At 35.6% G+C, this 20,183-nt stretch overlaps 1 protein-coding gene across 3 annotated transcripts in view; it reads right to left on the bottom strand.

Annotated features, from left to right (window-relative positions):
• LOC125662291 (uncharacterized) overlaps window positions 1-3,229 on the bottom strand; it is a 34,001-nt gene extending 30,772 nt beyond the window's left edge. For 2 of the 3 annotated variants that reach the window (XM_048894457.2, XM_056147014.1), the window contains exon 1: window positions 2,350-2,377. The gene's annotated coding sequence lies outside the window, so the exon portion shown is untranslated. Of the gene's footprint in view, window positions 1-2,349; window positions 2,378-2,679 lie in introns of those variants that run through there. The other variant, XM_056147013.1, reaches the window with a different exon arrangement.
• Between the last annotated feature and the right edge of the window lie 16,954 nt (window positions 3,230-20,183).

The raw sequence follows: 20,183 nt of genomic DNA, 5'->3' as shown, positions 1-20,183 counted from the left end.
TTGGAGTGTCTTTGTATCACAATCGAACATATTGTGAACAATTTTTCATTTTGTGTATTTCAGTTATTTACCACAATGCACATTACGACTTATACAGTAATAAACTTCATTGAAAGAAAAAACATGCTGACTATACTGTGGTTAACATCGGCAAACACCTCTTTTCTGAGTGTTGCTACTTCGATGTCCAGTGTACATGACCTTTAACCTTTTGACCCCAAAATCGATAGAGAACATCTTCATCCAATGGGTAGTCCATTTGTATGATATGGTGACTGTAGGTGGAAAGGATAATACTTTAGAGCCCGGAAACCATATTGCTACTTCGATGTCCAGTGTGCTTGACCTTTGACCTTTTGACCCAAAAATCGATAGGGATCATCTTAATCCCATGGGTAGTCCATATATATGATATGGTGACTGTAGGTGAAAAGGATAACGCTTTAGAGCCCGGAAACCATATTGCTACTTCAATGTCCAGTGTGCTTGACATTTGACCTTTTGACCCCAAAATCGATAGGGAACATCTTCATTCCATGGGTAGTCCATATGTTTGATATGGTGACTGTAGGTGGAAAGGATAAGACTTTAGAGCCCGGAAACCATATTGCTACTTCGATGTCCAGTGTGCTTGACCTTTGACCTTTTGACCCCAAAATCGATAGGGAACATCTTCATCCCATGGGTAGTCCATATATATGATATGGTGACGGTAGGTGGAAAGGATAATGCTTTAGAGCCCGGAAACCATTGCGTCTACAGACGGACGGACAGACGGACAACCCGATTCCAGTATACCCCCCCCCCCCCAACTTGTTGCGGGGTGTATAAAGAGGCATCCTTGCTCATCATTACCATGCTATTAGTTTGTCTACTTAATACCAAGAGACAGAGAAGAAGATTTTCAAAGAATTTCTACATTTTCACTATATGACCAATAGAGACCCACCCTAACACAAGAACCTCTGCCCCAGGGGCCATGAATTTCACAATTTTTGTAGAGGGATCAACGCTCATTATAATTATGCCCACAGTTTGGCTCCTTGATGTCCAGGAGTAAAGAAGAAGATTTTTTAAAATTACACTCATTTTGATGGTTTTTGCCCCACCCCTCAGGCCACAGGGGGGCAGGGACCACGAATTTCACAATTTTTGTTCCCCTCCACCCACAGATGCTATATGCCAAAATTGGTTGAAATTGGTTCAGGGGTTTCAGAGAAGAAGCCGAAAATGTTCAAATGTTAACGCACGAAGCACGACGCACGACGACGGAGAATAACAGATAGCAATAGGTTATCTAAAAAAGTTTTCACGAGTGCGAAGCACGCGTCATAATAGGGGGGGGGGGGAATTGATCCTGTCTTACGAGTGAAATAAATTCAATATCCAACTACAAAGCATTGAGTATTTTGTTTATTACATTTTGTTTGGTTTTAGAACATGGTTATTTCAAATCTTAAAGGATAAATAGCAATACAAGACATAACGTTACAATCCGTTTATATGAGTCACAGTGAAAATAACATGCGATTTAAACTACAGTGAAATAACATGTTATTTTGATTATAGCGAAACTATCATTTCATTCAATAGATGGATTATAGTAGTTCACTGTTGTACATGTAATAAATATTCGAATTTCATAGTCGAGCATAAGTTTTTCCTTTGAAATAGTGAATACACCCCTCCCCCTTTATCTCTGGATCATACTTCCCAAAACAATACCACTGAGTTACATGATAAATCAAGAATAATTAGCAATAAAAAATATCATTATTTCATCATTAATGTTGATACATGCATTAACAGCTGATGTTTTTTCCTCTAAAAGATTAGGCTATTACTCCAGCACTTTAAAAAGGAACGTATTGGAAGGTTCAACACTATACTTCAAACTAAGCTATTTCTGTATATGTTTAATTCGATTATAATGTAAAACTTATACGGTATCAATTTTGATGCATCAGATGCGCATTTCGACAAATAATGTATCTTCAGTGATGCTCAACCGAAATGTTTGAAATCCGAAATAACAATGAAGTTTTAGACCTATTATAGGGGGAATCAGTGTACCAATAAAGTGGAATCAAATTCGTCTAAGGATAAGAGCTATGCGTGAGGGAGATAATCCTTAATTTTGAAATGAATTTCTAAATTTTATAACAGCAATTAAATATACATCCGTATTTTCAAGCTGGTAACGAAGCACTTAGCTACTAGGCTGTAGCTATAACTATCTCGAATAAACAGGTATAACAATTCCTTTTGATTTTTTGTCAATACAACAAGATTGGATTGATAATCCGTAAAAAAAAAAAAAAAAAAAAAAAAAAAAAAACAACAACTAACCTGTACAACCTGTAGACAGACGTCTGATGATTTGAGTGCAAAACAAGAATAGTTATAGTTCAATGGGCTGATTACGTAGAATATTATCATTCTTAAGAACTTTGTTGAAGTTTCCAGATAAATACCTGTACAATAGATATCAGTAAGGACCTCGAACGCTAACCCTTGTTTTTTTAAAACTGTGCTGCGATTTTTCAACAAGAGTTTTCTTTGATGCAAAGATGAAATGCATTTTCAAAGTATACTGAATCAATACGGTTGGCATATGTGTCTGCAGTTATAACGGCAGTCATTACATGTCCCCAAATTATTAACATATCTGTTTGGTACCTTATGTCCGGCCATTCGTCTGTCTCTCGATGAGTCCTACTGCCTGTCAGTCTTTTTCCCTGTCTATGTGGTGTTTGTTCTCCTCGTCCAGTTAAACCTGGGAGAATTTTAGCATAGACTCGGAAAAGGGTGTGTGTGTGGGGGGGGGGGTCTTTGTGACGTCGTCGTCGTCATCGTTGCCAACTGTTATTGTTGGCATGCACGGGCCTTACCGCAGTGGGTCCTAAGAGACCGTTCCGACTTAATCGCTGCAAGTTTGTTCAATATATTCACCTTTCATCATTATTGAGGCCTAAGCCTCCCCCTCCTCCTAAATAAAAAGCGGTTGTTAAATGCACCAATGTTATGTTCGGCCACTTTTTACTTGCGATTGTATGACATGAACAAGGAATTTCGGACCAAAAAGGAACAAAACGGGAAAGTAACGAGATGACTCCTCTGGAAAAGCTTAACCAGCTTTACACATTTTTAGGTCACCTGGGTAAACTCAGGTGACCTATTGCAATTGGTTGTCGTACGTCGTCGTCCAGCGTGCATTAACAATTGAACATTTTTAACTTCTTCTTAATAACTACCCTTCCAATTCTTTCCAAATTTGATATGAAGCATCATTGGGACGAGAGGCACATAAATTGTAAATTACAGGACTCCAGCACCCCTGAGGCCCTGGGGGCGGGGCAAAAACTGTCCAATAATGACCAATTTTCAAAAATCTTCAGCTTAAGAACCACACATGCGTAAGAAAAACTAAATGCATAGTGATGTAAAGCTGGCAGGCCTCTACCAAAATTGTAAATTTCATCATACCCGTGGTAGGAGTTCGGACTCCAGGGGGGGGGGGGCAAACTTGATATACAGTGTTTATGTGTAAAATACTTAAATAACATCTTCTTTACTGCTATTGATACTAAACGGATAGAGCAGGTAGTCTTTTACCAAAATTGTAACTTTGATGATCCCCTGAGTAGGAGTTCTAACCCTAGGGTGGGACAAACCTTAGTATGTAAAACTTATACGGTACCAATTTTGATGCACCAGATGCGCATGTCGACAAATAATGTCTCTTCAGTGATGCTCAACCGAAATGTTTGAAATCCGAAATAACAATGAAGTCTTAGAGCTATTATAGCCAAAAACAGCGTGCCAAAAAAGGTGGAGTCAAATTCGTCTAAGGATAAGAGCTATGCATGAGGGAGATAATCCTTAATTTTGAAGTGAATTTTTAAATATAGTATATAATATTTATGAGTAAGCATGCTGATACTGTATAAAATATAAATGCATACTTAGGAATTAAGCAGAAAAGGGTGTACAAAAATCATGAATTTCACAACGCAGGGTTATGAATTTAGGATGGGTCCCAATTCGTTATATCATTTAATGCTTTAATGTTAATACACATATCATTTAAAGCCTTTCATCAGTGTATGCACCTTTGAAGCATTGAAGATTTAAGAACACATCTTGTTTTTTACTGTTGCTGAACATTAGAATTTAGCTTAGATATTCAAAACAGGAATTGTTTCTATATGTCATAGCCCGTGATACTTTTCACTAGTATTCAGGTGACCGATAAGGCCTGTGAGCCTCTTGTTTATTTTCGTAAAAGTGAAACTAACATGATACCATCTGACCAAGAGAAAAATATCCGTGTCACGCAGTTAGAACAAGAGGTACTGTGAGCAATGCTCACTAAGAATACCCCCCGCTTACCCCAATCTCCCAAAGGGTGTTGGTAATAGGTATAAACTACCTCTTTTCTGAGTGTAAAAAACAAATGGCATGACAAACCAAACCATATTGCTACTTCGATGTCCAGTGCGCGTGACCTTTGCCCTTTTGACCCCAAAATCGATAGGGAACATCTTCATCCCATGGGTAGTCCATATGTATGATATGGTGACTGTAGGTGGAAAGGATAACGCTTTAGAGCCCGGAAACCATATTGCTACTTCGATGTCCAGTGCGCTTGACCTTTTGACCCCAAAATCGATAGGGAACATCTTCATCCCATGGGTAGTCCATATGTATGATATGGTGACTGCAGGTGGAAAGGATAACGCTTTAGAGCCCGGAAACCATATTGCTACTTCGATGTCCAGTGCGCTTGACCTTTGACCTTTTGACCCCAAAATCGATAGGGAACATCTTCATCCCATGGGTAGTCCATATGTATGATATGGTGACTGCAGGTGGAAAGGATAACGCTTTAGAGCCCGGAAACCATATTGCTACTTCGATGTCCTGTGCGCTTGACCTTTGACCTTTTGACCCCAAAATCAATAGGGAACATCTTCATCCCATGGGTAGTCCATATGTATGATATGGTGACTGCAGGTGGAAAGGATAACGCTTTAGAGCCCGGAAACCATATTGCTACTTCGATGTCCAGTGCGCTTGACCTTTGACCTTTTGACCCCAAAATCGATAGGGAACATCTTCATCCAATGGGTAGTCCATATATATGATATGGTGACGGTAGGTGGAAAGGATAATGCTTTAGAGTCCGGAAACCATTGCGTCTACAGGCGGACGGACGGACGGACGGACGGACAGACAGACGGACAACCCGATTCCAGTATACCCCCCCCCCCCACAACTTGTTGCGGGGGGTATAAAAATGGAGTTCGATCAAGGTAAATGTACTTCAGAGACCAATCATATATCTAGTGTAATTCTCTTGTTTTTCAATTTTAATTAAATGGTGTTTTTTTTTTAAAAAGAATTCCTCTGAATTGCGCTATATCAAACCTAAAGTACAATAGTAACAGTCCCTTCTGATCCTGCCGTTTCACAGATCATATATTTTGTTCTTTCAGACTCCAAAGATCCCGTGGGGATCTGGGTTAGAATATGCCCTCAGTACTCCCTTGCTTGTCGTAAGAGGCGACTAAATGGGGCGGTCCTACAAATGAGACCTCAAAAATTGATGCCCCGTGTCGCAGCAGGTGTGGCACGATAAAAGATCCCTCCCTGCTCAATGGCCATAAGCGCCGAGCATAGGCCTTCACCGGCAGTGGTGACGTCATATTCTCGAGAGGGACGTAAAACAATATTCAATCAATCATCAATCAATCAGACTTCAAAGAATCGTAGGAGAGAAACCGTGTGGTTTTAACAGTAAATATAATTGCGACGAGTGTATACTCATCATATAAAAATTTTAAACAGAATACTGGAAGCAATTTGCTTAATACCACAGTGTAGTACTATTTACGAACGGGCACATACACACCGAACTTCAGATGTAAGGGGAGTCACTGAAAAATATGCACGCCTTTTTGCGATATATCACCTAGAATATTTGTAGACATCACTATCTCTTGATAAAACACCGAATATGTAATTTTTGAACTCCTGCGAGGCTCCAATTTCTTTTGATACCCAATGCCTACGCCTACCATAACATGTTTAGTATTAATGTCAAACACAGTGAATACACGCCTCCCCCTTTATCTCTGATCATACCTCCCAAAATAGCACCGCTGAGTTACATTATAAATTAATGATAGTTAGAAACAAAACCATCATTCCGTCCTTAATATTGATGCATACATGAACAGTTTATTTTCTCCTCAAAAATATTAGGATATTAGTTCATCACATCAAAAAGAAACGAATACAGGAAGCTTCTACACTCTACTTGGACAAAAATGTTTTAAATATGTTTACTTAAATTATTCCAAAATATCTCTGTTAAAATAAAACAAAATTGATTCCTTCTGGTTATTCGTAAATACAGATTTACTAAATCGGTAGGCCATACAAAAAATTGACCTGTATAATCTGTAGAAAGAAGTGTGATGATCTGAGTGCAAAAACAAGTGTTATAGTTTAATGGGCTGATTACGTAAAACGTTATCATTTCCAAGAACATTGTTCTAGTTTCCAAATAGATACTCGTGATTTTTAAAACGGTGTTGCAATTCATCGACTTTTCTTTAATGCTAAGAGGAATGCATTTGCAAAGTACACAAAATCAATAAATCTGATGCATGTGTCAATTTATTAAATAGTTAGTCTTATACAACACAATTTTTTAAAAGGGTAACAGTTTTTGACCACTGAAATTATGTTCTAAGATGTCGAAGAATTACAGAACAATCAATACATTTTAAAGCATATGCAATATTCAGCTTGTGTTGAATTCTCTTCATGAAATGCTTACTTCCAATCTTTGTTTTAATTCAATTTGAAATTGGTTAATGGTTGACCATTTTCAACGTACTTCAGTTTATAAACACATGTTCCACCAAGATTCAACTCCATTTTTTTCTTTATAAGAAGAGTCAAAATATACCAAAATCATGTAGTAATCTTTCCCTTTTCACCAAATGATATCAATTTAATGAAAATACATTTAAATAACTGTGAAAATTTGAAAAATAAAATCGAATGTGATAATATTGAAAATTGATCTTTTAGGTAGACAGAGAAACAATACTAGTAGTTTTGTTATTGGTCATTTGCTAAAGGACCAGCGCTAAGACGACCACTTACAGTTTTGAAACTCGTTCACCAATACCTATGAAGGAACTATGTATTTTGTGAACCCTGTAAAATGGCTAAATCTTTTATTCCATACCATAAGTTACACTTATTAATGCATATGGAGAATATTCGCTGTTTTGTAGTTGGATATGGAATTTATTTTACGAGGAAAACAGGATTTCAAAATATATTTTCACGAGTACAAAGCACTAGTCAAAATTTGAAATAAAATCCTATCTTGTGAGTGAAATATATTCCTTGCCAAGTACAAAACATTGAATACTTTGTTTATTACATTTTCTTTGGTCTTGGAACATGTTAATTTCAAATCTTAAAGGATTTATAGTAATACACAACAAAGCTCACAATCAGTTAACATGGCGTCACAATTATTTGTTATTTTCACTGCATTTGAAATAACATGTTATTTTCACTGCACCGAAAATAATTCATTTTTTTACAGTGAATTTTCACTTTATTCAATGAATAGATTATGGTAATTGACTGATGATTAAGTAATAAAAATGCGATTTTCATAGTCCAGCGTCAGGTTTTTCTTTGAAACCATCATTTCACCATTTAACTGAAAAAAAATATCCGTGTCAGACAGTTAGCAAAATGGGGTTCGATCAAGGTAAATCTACTTCAGATACCAATCATATATCTAGTGTAATCTTTTTCTTGTTTTCATATTTTTATTTCATGTTATTTAAAAAGATTTCCTTCGAATTGCTCTAAATCAAACATAAACGTCAGCAGTAACAGTCGCTTCTGATCCTGCCGTTTCACAAAATATGCAATTTGTTTACAAGTACCCTCAGACTCCATAGAATCGAAGAAACCAAACCGTATGGTTTTAACAGTAAATATAATGCGATCAATCAATACTCATCAAATTAAAATTTTAAACAAAATATTGTAAGCGTAACAATTTTCTTGATACTACTGTGTATTACAATTTACAAACGGGCACATACACACCGAACTTAAGGTGTAAAGGGAGTAATGAAAACATATATGCATTTTGTAATATATTAGCTACAATATTTGGAGACATCGCTATCTCTAGACGACAAAACGCCGAATGCTTAATCTTTGAACTCCTGCGAGGCTCCGATTTCTTTGGATACTCAATATCTACGCCTACCATTACATGTTTGATATCAATGTCAAACATAGTGATTACACGCCTCCCCCTTTATCTTTGGATCATACCTCCCAAAACAATACCACTAAGTTACATGATAAATCAAGAATAATTAGCAATAAAAAAACGAACGGATATAGGAAGTCTGAACACTTAACTTGAAACAAAGCTATTTCTGTATATGTTTAATTCGATTATAACTATCTTGGTTAAAAGGAATGACAATTCCTTTTGATATTTTGTCAATACAAATCATTAGATTGATAGTCTGTAAAAAAAAAACAACAACTAACCTGTACAACCTGTAGACAGACGTCTGATGATCTGAGCGCAAAACAAGAATAGTTATAGGTCAATGGGCTGATTACGTAGAATATTATCATTCTTAAGAACTTTGTTGAAGTTTCCAGAGAAATACAAGTACAATAGATATCAGTAAGGACCTCGAACGCTAACCCTTGCTTTTTAAAACTGTGCTGCAATTTTTTAACAAGAGTTTTCTTTAATGCAAAGAGGAAATGCATTTTCAAAGTATACTGAATCAATACGGTTGGCGTATGTGTCAATTAATTATTTAGTAATTTTTAATTACTTTGCACACTATAATTTACTAACAAAGAGAAAAAAATGAACACTGAAATCATCCTCTAAAATTTCACAGAATTACAAAAAAAGAATCTATACATGATATCTCCCTCATGCATGGATCTGATCCTTGGACGAATTTGGCTCAAGGTTTTTGGCACTCCAGTTTTCCTTTTAGCTCCTAAAAGTTTATTGTTACTTCGAATTTCCACAATTTCGGCTTGAGCATCACTGAAGAGACATTATGTGTCGAAATGCGCATCTGGTGCATCAAAATTGGTACCGTATCAGTTTTACATTATGACCCCTGCGTCGAGGCCTCTGCTGTTGGACTGTTAGTCTCCGAGGGTCTCTACAGCCCAGGAGCTAAGTACTTCGTTACTAGCTTGAAAATATGGATGTATATTTAATTGCTGGGATACAATTTAGAAATTAATTTCAAAATTAAGGATGGTATCTCCCTCATGCATGGTTTTCATCCGTGTACGAATTTGGCTCCAGGTTTTTGGCACTCTAGTTTTCCTTTTAGCTCCTACAAGTTTATTGTTATTTCGAATTTCCACAATTTCGGCTTCAACATCACTGAAGAGAGATTATTTGTCGAAATGCGCATCTGGTGCATCAAAATTGGTACTGTATAGGTTTTACATTTTAAATCATGTATTCAATGTGTGTTGAATTGTCCTCATTAGATGCTTACTTCTAATTTTTGTTTTAATTCTATTTGAAATTAACGTACCGTGAGCTGTCAATAAAAGTACAATTTCAACCAATGAAATTTAGTCAACGTGTTGCTGTAAGTTTCTGTTTCATCATATGCTCCGACAAATAATCGCAAATCGAATAGAGATAGATCGAAAAAAATCAATGAACGAAGACAAAAATAAAGAAGAGATGCAATTGGGGAACGTGTAACACCGACGACAGGTATTTTTATTTGCTAGAAGGGAAGTTAAATTTATCTCGTTTCTAAACCGGCGTCAAGTCTTGAGAAATTCAATCGGTGGATTATACTTCGCGACAGGCCAGTCTAACAAGTGAACGAGGATATTTTTATAGATCGAAATGGACAAACGCACTCTGATGTATATACACAAGTGTGATAATAATGATGAATGAATGTATTTATTTGAAAATTATTAGGCCCCGCCCTGGGGTCAGAACCCCTACCACGGGGATCATGAAATTTACCATCTTATGTCCCCCTTTTTCCAAACATGCTTCATATGACATATGAAAAGAATTAGAATCATAGTTATCAAGAAAAAGTTAAAAATGTCTATTGTTTACACATTTAATAACTGACCATTTTGGCCCCAGTCTGATACTAAAACCCCTACCCCTGGAATCATCAAATTTGCAATTATGGTAAAGGACTACCTGCTCTTTTTATATATCTGTTTAGTGTTAATATAGTATCAACCATACTAAAGAAGATGTTATTTAAGAGTTTTACACATAAACACTATATACCAAGTTTGGCCCCGCCCTGGGGTCAAAACCCCTACCCTAGGGATCATGAAATTTACAATTTTGGTAGAGATCTTCCTGTTCTCCATCACCTTGCATTTAGTTTTCCTTACACATGGGCGGTTCTTGAGAAGAAGATTTTTTAAAAAGTGGTCAATTTGGGGCAGTTTTTGCCCTGCCCCTAAGACCCGAGGAGTGTAGGAATCGTGAAATTTACAATTTATGTTCCCCTTGTTCCAAATATGTTTTAAACTAAATTTGAAAAGAATTGGAATGATAATTATCAAGAAGAAGTTAAAAATGTATATTCACACATTTAATAACTGACCATTTTGACCCAACCCTGATACAACAACCCCTACCACTGATATCATCAAATTTACAATTTCGGTAAAGGACTACCTGTTCTTTTTAAATATCTATTTACTTTCAATGTAGTATTAATAGCACTAAAGAAGATATCATTTAAGTGTTTTACACATAAACACTATATACTAAGTTTGGCCCCACCCTGGGGTCAGAACCCCTATCCTGGGGATCATGAAATTTACAATTTTGGTAGCGGTCTGCCTGCTCTACATAACCATACGTTTAGTTCTTCTTGCATGTTTGTGGTTCTTAAGAAGACGAATTTTGAAAAATGGTCAATTTTGGGCAGTTTTTGCTCCGCCCTTACGGCCCCAGGGATGCTGGAGTCCTGGAATTTACAATTCATGTCCCCGTGTCCCAATGATGCTTCATACCAACTTTTAAAAGAATTGGACTGGTAGTTATTAAGAAGAAGTTAAAAATGTTCAATTGTTAACAGATGACAGGCAACAACCAATTGCAATAAGTATTTTCATTTTATGTTTTTTAAAAAGACTTCCTCCGTATTGCGCTATATCAAAAGATTACACTAGATACATGATTGGTATCTGAAGTAGATTTACCTTGATTTAACCCCATTTTGCTAAATGCGTGACACGGATATTTTTTCAGTTAAATGGTGAAATGATGGTTTCAAAGAAAAACCTGACGCTGGACTATGAAATTACTTAATCATCAGTCAACTAACGTAATCTATTCATTGAATAAAGTGAAAATTCACTGCGAAAAAATAAATTGTTATTTTTGATGCAGTGAAAATAACATGTTATTTTAAATCCAGCGAAAATAACAACTAATTGTGACGTCATGTTAACTGATTAAGAGTTTTGTTGTATATTACTAAATACCCTTTAAGATTTGAAATTAACATGTTCTAAGACCAAAGAAAATGTAATAAACAAAGTATTCAATGTTTTGTACTTGGCTATGGAAGATAGGATTTCATTTCATATTTTGACTAGTGGTTTGTATTCGTGAAAATATTTTTCTTGAAATCTTGTTTTACTCGTAAAATAAATTCCATATCCAACTACAAAGCAGCGAATATTCTCCATATGCATTAATAAGTGTAACTTATGGTATGGAATAAAAGATTTAGCCATTTTACAGGGTTCAGATAATATAAGCTATTTTGACTATTTATCACATTCGATTTTATTTTTCAAATCTTCAGTTATTCAAATGTAGTTTCATTAAATTCATATCATTTGGTGATAAAGGAAATATGACTACATGATTTTGGTAAATTTTGACTCTTCTTATAAAGAAAAAAATGGAGTTGAATCTTGATGGAACATGTGGTTATAAACTGAAGTACGTTGAAAATGGTCAACCATTAACCAATTTCAATTTGAATTAAAACAAAGATTGGAAGTAAGCATTTCATGAAGAGTATTCAAGTTGAATACTGCATACGCTTTAAAATGTATTGATTGTTCTGTAATTATTCGACATCTTAGAACATAATTTCAGTGGTCAAAAACTGTTACCCTCTTAACAAATTGTGTTGTATAAGACTAACTATTAATAAATTGACACATGCATCAAAATTATTGATTTTGTATACTTTGCAAATGCATTCCTCTTAGCATTAAAGAAAACTCTAGTTGAAGAACTGCAACACCGTTTTAAAAATCACGAGTTCGAGGTCTTTTCTGATAAATGTTGTACATGTATCTATTTGGAAACTTGAACAATGTTCTTGGAAATGATAACGTTCTACGTAATCAGCCCATTAAATTATAACACTTGTTTTTGCACTCAGATCATCACACTTCTTTCTACAGATTGTACAGGTTAATTTTTTGTATGGCCTACCGATTCAATAAATCTGTATTTACGAAAACCAGAAGGAATCAATTTTCTTTTCTTTTAACAGATATTTTTTGGAATAATTTAAGTAAACATATTTAAAACATTTGTGTCAAAGTAGAGTGTAGAAGCTTCCTGTATTCGTTTCCTTTTGATGTGATGAACTAATATCCTAATTTTTTTGAGGAGAAAATAAACTGTTCATGTATGCATCAATATTAAGGACGGAATGATGGTTTTGTTTCTAACTATCATTAATTTATAATGTAACTCAGCGGTGTTATTTTGGGAGGTATGATCAGAGATAAAGGGGGAGGCGTGTATTCACTGTGTTTGACATTAATACTAAACATGTTATGGTAGGCGTAGGCATTGGGTATCAAAATAAATTGGAGCCTCGCAGTTTAAAAATTACATATTCGGTGTTTTATCATCTAGAAATAGTGATGTCTACAAATATCCTAGGTGATATATCACAAAATGCATATATGAAGTACATTTACCTTGACCGAACTCCATGTTTCTAACTGCGTGACACGGATTTTTTCTCTCGGTCAGATGCTGTCATGATAGTTTCAATTTTACGAAAATAAACAAGAGGCCCACAGGCCTTATCGGTCACCTGAATACTAGTGAAAACGTATCACTACTCCCACGGGCTATGAATTGCAGTATTATCTAGAGTGACCCACAAAGAAGTTACACAACAAGTTTCAGCATGATATGTGAAAGGGAAATGAAATTATAGAGAGAAAACCCCGAACGGACGGACGGACAGACATCGCTGTACCATAATACATCCCGTCTAAAGATGGGCGTATAAAAACAAAACAAACTAAAGGAACAAAACGTATGTGACGCAATTGATTAAATAGATAATGAAATTCAATAAATATCAAAAACGTGATAGCGAATTTGCATTCCCAACTCTTTCAAAGTTTAGTAAAATACCATCTATCACATTTCAGGCAACAGTCCACATTTAACAATGATTTCTCACCCAAGGATAGAGTGAACATTGTTGTTCCTCTTCCCTTGTCCTCTTTCATTCCAGAAAACTTTAAACCATAAAAGACAATCTCTACACTGGATCCACATATTATTTCATTCCTTGTGACAAAAGGAGATTGGACAGAAATCGACTTTAACATCAGTAACATCGGATCGGAGGCTGTCTTTTGGATACTCTCTGAACTTTTGTATGGGATTATGTCCTAAGGGGCTGTTTTGGGATACTCTCTGAACTTTTGTATGGGATTGTGTCCTAAGGGGCTGTTTTGGGATACTCTCTGAACTTTTGTATGGGATTGTGTCCTAAGGGGCTGTTTTGGGATACTCTCTGAACTTTTGTATGGGATTGTGTCCTAAGGGGCTGTTTTGGGATACTCTCTGAACTTTTGTATGGGATTGTGTCCTAAGGGGCTGTTTTGGGATACTCTCTGAACTTTTGTATGGGATTGTGTCCTAAGCTGGGTTGGAACACCACTAAGAGTGACCTCTGAAAGCTATTGTTTTGGGGAATTAAAATACTTGGTCTTCTGATCCTTTCAAAATCTCCACAGAATCATTGAGTTATTGAATACAAGTACATATGTATTATTATCAAAGAGTACATTGGAAATAAAAAAAAAAAGAAATATCGGAGACAGATGGCTTCTAGCACACAATATTCTATTCATGGAGATCAAATGTTCATAGACAGCAATGTTTTTCGGGGGGGGGGGGGGGCACACTACTTAATTAAATATACTATTGAAACTGTATTTTTCTTAGCATAAGAATACATACCCCAGAACTATGCTGATATGTTTGTTAGTACACACGTTGCTGTACAGGCTTCCAGGACTGAGAGTTTTCTGTGACATATCTCTCCCTTGTAAATATGTACTTCATGTCACAGAAGAATTACGAAATATAGCATTACATACCATCATTTTCTTAATTGTCCTACTAAAGATGGCCTGTTTACTCTTACGATTTTGCCGTATTTTGAGACAAAAACTCTCATGTTTTCATGTTCCGAAAATCCGTCCGTTTGCATTTTAGTAGTTATAATTTTGTGTTGTTATCCGTCTCGTTTCGACTAATTGCTTTAAAAAGTGAGTTAAAGTGTTATGTCGTTACGGCGACTTGTATAAAGCCTACTCTTCTAATATTTTTGATAAGTCCGTTTCAGATTAGTAGCGAGTTAGTACAACCCAACATTATGTTGTTCTGGAAATGATTTGATATAATAAATGAATGCCAGTTGTATGACTCTGTTGTAGATTTTGTTGTTTGATGTGGACGTTGAGTGGGGAAAATATTAATTACTGTAGCAGCCAGCACCGTTACAATATCTCCTGAGCCATCAGTAAAAATGTGGATGATCTCTCATAAAATAACGATGGACCCCCATATGTTCTGCATATTTGAATATCACAATCATCATGTAAAAAAAGCTCTCCATGAAAAACAAGACCATAAAATTGCAGTTTAGGTATTATTTGCATAATGTAGGATGTTACTTACAATAAAAAAGAATTTGTTAGAAAACATGCTTAATTGAATCACATAAACAGTATTGTGAGGGGCTTTTTTTTTTTTACTGCTATCGGTATCCCACGTTCAATACGTTTTACTTACATATATGTATAGCAGGAAGACCTCTACCAAAATTTAATTGTAATGATGCATGGGGTAAAGGATCCGACTCCAGGATGGGGACAAAGTTGGCATTTAGTTTTTATGTGTAAAACATTTAATAAATAACATCTTTAATGTAGTTGATACATGTACATGTACTAAATAGATGATTAAAAGGTACGGGTAATCCTTTACCAAAAATGTAAATTTCATTATCCCAGGGGTAGGAGTTTTGCTTCCAGGGTGGGACCAAAATCATCATATTAATTGTCTTTATCATCTGAAAGACTTTGATTTGTTGATAATGGATAAAAATTCATGCATATTTAGTAAAAGCAAAAGGTATGCACAAAACTTGTGAATTTTACAACTTCAGGGTTCTCTTTCTAGACCGGTGCAAAATAGTCATTATTGTATAACATGTAATATAACATATATTATATAAAGTCTTTTAATCGGTATGGACACGTTCGGGGACATTCGTGTTTTATACCGCTGCTTAATATTAGAAATTAGCTTAGATATAAAGAACAGGAAAATCATTCTCGATTTACTATCCCTTAGGGTTAATTAATACTCAGGTGGCTCTGAGGAGAAAACGCCCCTTGTTGATCCGCCGTAATCAGATGTATGTTTCATACTTCATGTTGTGACTCTATATAACCAATATATCTCCAATTAGAGTAAATCTATTTCAACCGTACTTACAATCCCCTAGTCTAAGTCATGTTAAATAATCCTCTCTAGATATTTTTCGCAATGAAATTTTTCTTCTTTCGTGTTGTAAATTACATGTATAAGAATAATGCGATTTCATACACAGTAAAAAACTGACATGACTTATTCTTTGTATAAATTTCAGGCGTTGGTTTTCTTTTTGAATAATAACGTCAACAATTTGCTTTCCACACACTTTCAAAAAATCTTTAATACATTTATATGCTTTACACTCTTATTTTAATACCGTTGCATTGAATTACAGCTGCTCGTGTACTATAAAACGATTAAACCTTGCTTTGTGGTCCAAATAAAATAATCTCAGTAACGTGTCACTTTGTTATCTACCAACCAATTATGGCGGCTCCTTAGCTTTAATCTTTGGATTAGAATGAAAGAATAAAGTGCCTGTGTCATCTGCATACAATAAAACTTTTACAGTCATGATCAATACTTGCGCTGAGATCATTAGCATGTACAACTGTACTAAGAATAAAAGGGACCCAGTTACATGTAAACCGCCCTGGGACACCCCACATTCAAATATAACATTACATATAGAACTTGTATTGTTAAGCGCTTACGGTCGTAGCCAGTGGCGGATTTATGGGGTGCGCAGCCTGCGCGCGTCCCCCACTAAAATTTTCAAATTTAATGTAAATTGTGGTATCTTGTTTAGAAAAATGTATTAAACGATAAAATAAGCAATCATTTCTTCCATCTGTAAAATCCAGGAGCTCCGGGATTTTCGCCCTGCACCCGCTGGGGGCCTCAAGGCGGCCCCCCAGATCCACCGCCTCATAAAGTGCCCCCCCCCCCCCACTCCGTAAACACAATTCATGAATCCGCCCCTGGTAGCAGTGACAGTTCTTTAACGTTCTAACGCCTGTCGTGATACAATATCTTCGTTGCTAAGGACATATCCGAAAGATCCGTAAATGCTGAGCGTTTGGCGAAAGAGCAATCACTACCTATGTTTACGTTCTTCGGTTTGACGGTTGCCGTTGCGCGAGCGGGGCTTGAATTTACGGTAAACCTCCCTGTTACGAAGCGAACGTTCTAATTTGACCCCGCCCTGGAGTCAGAACCTATATCCAAGGGATCTTGAATTCTAAAATTTTGGTAGTACCTTCCTGCTCTATATGACTATGTTTTTAGATATTTAGGCAGTTTTTGCCCGCCCGAAGGTGCGAGAGTCCTGAAATTTATAAATCCCCCTGTAAATGTAGATATAAACCAACACTCCGACTTTATGATAAACGGGATGACGTCAGCTTCTATATCGTAAACTTTCCATATTTATTAATTTGCGAGTGATAAAAATTGTGTTATTGTCTTTCAACTGATTCGATACACAGGATCATGTTCTAAGCATGACCAAATTTCAAATCAAGAGAAACTACTGACAAAATAAGTTGATATTACACGGATTTCAAGTCTCGTTTGAAGTCAGCATTTCTCAAATTCTTTGGTCTGTCGTTAGATCGAATGCTGCCTGGTACACCGGTGCCTTTCATGCCAATTGTTAGACCTTCTGATTTGATTACTCCGTTTTCTTGATCAAGAGAGAAACTCACGGCAGTTGTGACTGGTCAGCAGGGGATGCTTACTCCTTTTAGGCACATGATCTTAGTTCTGGCGTGTCCAGGGGTCCGTGTTTTCCCTCTCTTAATTTTGGAATCGTCGATATTGATCACTGTTTGTGATCTTCATTTTTTCATTATCAGATTTTTTATTGTACCCATTGAATAATATTCATACAAAAGATACATTTCTATCATGCATTTATTAATGATTTTGCAAAAACATATGACATGAGGATGAAGTTATCTTATTAGTTTCCACATCATATTAAGTTTCTATCTACCTCACACTAACCATCACGACACCTTAACATTCCGTTGTCAATCACACAGGTGACACGTAGCGGTCTGCACAGCAGAATCTGGGATTCATAGTTTGCGCTTTTGTCTGTTAATGATTTTTTTAAAACGTTCGATGAATTACCAGCTGCTTTGCTTATTTGCATATCAAACTCTATTTAAAGCTTGGGTAGCATTTGAAATTTATCAGTTGTTGTCACTGCGTTCAACAAAGGTTAAGGAAGCAGAATGCTGAAGCTGGTACTGGTGACGGTATTGTCCACTTTAATGTGGGCGACGTGTTTCATGGAGGTTAGTAACAAATTCCTACATTTAAAATAAATATTACTAATGCAAAATTAATAAGGTCAAATCTTTTGGAATTGACATTATAATGCTTGTTGTTTGTGTTAATCCCGCCCCCCTTCAAGTGTGACGCCGATATCGGGGTCATGACAGTATAACTCCCCGTACCCTAAAAATAAAAAAAATATGTACCTATGAATACATGTATATATAAAGTCTCGCTCTCATTAAAATTTGTTTTCTATACTATTAATTCAAATTTATAATTACCTCTCCCGTAAAAATGATATATTTGCAGTATTATTGTACAGTCATACAACGGTTAAGCTCCGCCTAATAAAAAATATTTTATATTTAGATTTTTCTTATTTAATGACACTTGGTACAAACAAGAGGAAACAGTCATTTATGGAAACATGGACTGACATATATTGTTTGACTTAGTTTGGTTATACTATTGCTCAAACATAAAAATGAAGGGACTTATAAATTTTCTTTGATATTCAAAGGTGGGGATATAAAAAGTATCTCTAATCGTCTACCAAAATTTGAATAATTATCAGTTGTTTAGTTACAAGTGAGATACCTTGTTATGTAAACAAGGCTCGTGTCATGCTTTTGTTTACATATAGATTGCTCAATATAGAAAGTATCCTGTTTAAAACAAAATGAGATGTGTCAAACATAGAAACTGTTCGAGAATTAACTTTTAAATTGAAAACTCTGCTTTATACGAAACTTTAACGAGTATAATTAACCTTTGTAAACAAAAGCATGGCACGAATCTTGTTTACATAACAAAGAATTCTGAGCTCTGTATCTCCTATGTTCCTCGACAACTGACATTTAAATTTTTGCTGACCATTAGAAATGCCTTATTTAAGCATTCTTTACATCAAAAATGAAAAAAAAAAATATGAAAATTGTTCATCTCAAATCGTGTTTATGCCCCTTTAAAGGGGCATTTGCTATGAAAGTGATGACAAGAATTTTTTGTCAATGAAATAGGAATATATATTAATGACTAATAAAAGCATTTATTTCGCACAGGAGATAACTACGTTAGATAACCGCTTTTAGTGTAAAGAATTCTATAAAAAAAAGAATCACTGTCTTGCAAGACAATTATTATTTAATCACCAACATTACATATTCATAGGGGGTGGAGGACTCCGAGGCCGAGTGGTTAGAGCATCGCGCTCAATATCACACAGCCTCTCACCTCAGGTCGGAGTGGGTTCGAATCCCACTCGCACCGGTAAGTGCGAAAGTTTCCCAGTTTACTTGCGGAAGGTTGGTGATCTCTTCCGAGGTACATTGTATCTGGGTTCTCTCTTCCACCAATAAAAACTGGGCGACACCAGATAATTGAAAAATTGTTGAGTGTGGCGGAAAACAAGCATATTTATGTACCAGCTTTCATGATTGATTGAATATTGTTTAACGTCCCTCTCGAGAATATTTCACTCATATGGAGACGTCATATGTGTTTGAAATAATAAAATACTGGTATATTACTGAAATATGTAATATGGAGCAATTTTCATTTAAATTCCAATTTTTGGTGACAAATTACATGATTGACCCTTACGTAACGTTTAAACGGAGCAGCCAATGCACGTTTTGACTTTGATGACGCTTCATATGTGGTGATAATTACGCAGACAGACGTCACTAAAAAACTACCATACAACAAACATGTATTCATTATCGCAGATGGAAACAATGTCGATTTCAAAAGAAATATAAGACAAAAGCTCCAATGAATGTAAATATTTAAACAATAAAATGTTTTCTTTGTTGTTTTATCGGGTAATGAAGGTAGCAAGCATTGTAGAAAAATTCATACCCAGAGTTAGTGAGTTATGCAAATATTTTTATGCCTTCTATAGGATAAATCTAGAAGTTAAAACATGTTTCCCGCAGCTAGTTATTTTTCATCTCAACAAACAAGTAATTATTGTAGTTGTAAAACTGTCATTTATTAATGACAAGAAGATATCAAGATAAACAATTAGGGAGATCCTACTTTCTTATCAAATTGTACATAGACTTGGTTTAGGATCTCCCAAAGTTACATGTTAAGATATAGTGTGAAAATTATAATCACTATGATGAAA

Source organism: Ostrea edulis, chromosome 8 (assembly GCF_947568905.1).
Source record: "Ostrea edulis chromosome 8, xbOstEdul1.1, whole genome shotgun sequence".
NCBI classification, from domain to species: Eukaryota; Metazoa; Mollusca; class Bivalvia; order Ostreida; family Ostreidae; genus Ostrea; species Ostrea edulis.
This window is presented reverse-complemented; position numbering and strand designations above follow the sequence as displayed.